At 36.9% G+C, this 3,240-nt stretch overlaps 1 pseudogene; it reads right to left on the minus strand.

Annotated features, from left to right (window-relative positions):
- Positions 1,971 to 2,746, minus strand: LOC104793857 (annotated as a pseudogene).

The following is a 3,240-nucleotide window of genomic DNA, read 5'->3' on the forward strand; positions in this document are numbered from 1 at the left end:
CTTGCAACATGTCAGCTCCTTTCTGCATGCGTGAACCTTAAACCATGCATGCATGCATTCATTATCCAATATTTAGTTTCTTTCACCAGTGGAATGGCCATCTCTGCATTTTTCTGTAAACTCATAAAGTTCTAACATGGTATCAAAGAAAACAGGCTCAAGATCTGAGCTGCTAGCTAGAAGCTTTCAAATCCTCCTAATGAAGGAAAAACTGAGCAAAACTCTGCCCCAAACACTCATTCTCTTTTCTATTCCACAAAATCTCTCATTCTTGTTACTCTATTCTCTTGACTACTATTCTCAAAATCTTGGTTACTCATACTCTCATTCTGGTTATAAAGACTCTCCGTTACTAAGTCACAAATTCTGGTTACTATATTTTTGGCAACAAACTAAATACTCTATCGAAGCGACTTAAAGATCGACTCTTACGAAGTCCCTACCAGTGGAAGTATGACGCAGTCGGATTGCTCTAGGTTAACAAGCGTTGAATCTAGAATGAAAATCAAGATCACAAGCACCATAAAAGATAAAGAGATAAACTATAAAACTTTGATTGATAAGAATGATAATAATATTGTGTCTAAAACATATCACCTAAGGTTCTTTATATAGAGAAAGCTAAAACGTAAAATAGGTAATTCCTAGAAAATAAGTAAAGTTACTAAGATCCTAATAGAAAAAGAAAACAGGAAAATTTTGATTCCTATATATCCACTCGGGTCGCACCGGAACTGGAAGACGAATCAGAGGAAACAGGACTCGCAATCAGGGATCTCTTCTTACGATGAACTAATTGAGCCGAGTCGTCAGAATTGGACGAAGTAGCCTGACGAAGATGTCTCGGCACGGATGAATCGGGTGAAGCATACCGAGAGGAAGCCATAAGAAAGTCTAAAGGAAGTCAAAATATATAGACGAGAGAAAAACAAGAGAAGGGAATACCTGAAGCGATAGGCAGAGAAAGCAAACTCGGAACTAAAGTGAAAAGAAGAAAAGGGAAAACGAGTATTTATAGGGAGAAGGGAGGATTTCCCGAAGCGTCATCATTGTGAATTGGGTGTTACACGGTGATTTGACAGCATCCCTCGAAGAACGAGGAACGTCACGCACGACTCTTCACTTTCTCAAATTTTGTCCACCCATGGACCTTTTGAATGCTTGATATTTGCCCGTCTCAAGACCACTTCATCGCTAAAAGCTATGGTGGAAGATAGTGTGGAGATGCACGGCTGGTGGTAAACTGATAGATCATCTTCATCACGTATTGGTGCTTATATGAAGTGTATGGAGCTGTGAAGAAGCTCTAAAGATAGTACAAAGAAGCATAGCAAAACGTTTGGTGCTTAAATTGAAGAGCAAAGCAAAACGGTTGGTGGTTATGTGAAAAGCAAAGCATAACGTTTTGCGCTTATGTGAAGTAAAGAAGCGACAAGAAGGGTGTGCACAATAATCCAAGATTGGGTCTGATTCCTTAACTCAAGCCAATCTTGAGGGGGAGGAAGGATTCAACAACCTCATGGAGCCATAAAGGCGGTTTTTTTTTGTTTAAAGATGCGGTTCAAGAAGTCTAGCTATAAAGGTCTATTGTTCAGGATTGGCATGTGGTGGTTTCATTCACATGCAAGCCAACTTGAAAGAAGTGGTGGACTTGGGATCAAGAAGACATCAACCATGAAGAGGAGATCCATGGGGGCATGGGGAAAAATCTCAAATGGTGATGCAAAGAGAGTCTCATCCAACACATTACATCAAGGAAGACAATAGGCTAATTCTAAACCCTTACTCTTCCATTATAATGATTTGATTACTTGAGTATTACTTGAGTTTGTTAAAGAAGTGAATTTCAAGTTTGAATTTATTTTAAATTTATAATATTACATCAAAACTTTATCTTTTTTTTTCTCCTGTAAACGGTAAGCGCACGTAGAAAATTGCATTTGCGATTTGTTTTTTTCCCACAAAATGATTCACTTTGTCCTCAGTTCCAATCGCTGAACTTCCTTGACAATCTCCTTGATAAAATAGGCTTCATAGCTGCAAAGAAAGAACAACATACTTCAAATAAATAAATATATAAATAAATAAAAAACATACTTCACATTTTGAAGAAAATTACAGAGAGAACAAAATTTTATTTAGTTTTAATTAAAGGGAAAAGAAGAAGATGGATGGTGACGGGTGAGTGAGTGTGCGCTTAAAGTACCTCTTGTCTCCCAATGACAAACCCATCTTGTCGGAAAAACATTCCAAGGCTTCTTTCCATTTCTTGATCTCATCTCCTGTAGATCCTTTCGCGAGAGTCCAGAATTTTTCACCAAACTCACCTGTCTGTTTTCTGATGTCTTCTGGCTATACGTTGTAAAAGATTGGAATGACTAGGAGCTTTCCTTGATCCTCAAGTTTCTTCATAGTAACCAACTCATCCATACACCACGACGACTCCGCATATATATATTCCTTGAATCTTCTGGTTCAGTGAAGAAGATATTAGATAATCGTCAAGAGTACTGTGAAAGAATAGTATAGACCTGGTAGAGAAAATGGCCAGCGCGATCTTCGACTCTTGAAGCCTTACAAAGAGATATTTAAGGTCTTTGCCTCTCAGCTCGTATCTGTCTACGAAGAAGTTTATCCCATTCCTTTCCAAGGCATCAGTGAGGTGGCTCACGAAACTATAACGCAATTGCTCTCCCCAGAAATTTAAGAATAGTTGATTCGATTGAGTGGAAGAGAAGACAACCATCGTTGTTCGGAGGTTTGTTTGAAATTAAGCACATTATTATGCTGTTAAATAAATTCTTCCATAATCCAAACCTTGTTTGGCACCGCCTGGCAATGCAGTAAAACTTCAACAGTCAAAGTCTTCTGTTTCAGAGCCCACGCAATATACCGACTAGCCTCTGGATATCGAAACGAAGATTTGGTTTTTTATCTGGATATCGAAAAATTAAAATTGAAACTGTATAATTAAATTAAAACATTTTCATTTACCTAGATGTCGGAAAAAAAAAATTATATATAACTTTACTATGTGTGTATAGTTTTTGTTTTTTAGGCATTAGCTTTCTATTTTATAAAGTATAGTTTTGTGGGAGAAGAGTTTAGTATTCAGAGTCTAAAATTTATGCTTGAGAATTTATTTATTTTGTATATAAAAAAGAGTATTATTGAAAATGGACAACCAGAAAGAGTATAGTTGCAACAAGATACTTTTACTCGTTTTTTATTTTGAAAAAA

Source organism: Camelina sativa, chromosome 6 (genome assembly GCF_000633955.1).
Source record: "Camelina sativa cultivar DH55 chromosome 6, Cs, whole genome shotgun sequence".
Taxonomy (NCBI): domain Eukaryota; kingdom Viridiplantae; phylum Streptophyta; class Magnoliopsida; order Brassicales; family Brassicaceae; genus Camelina; species Camelina sativa.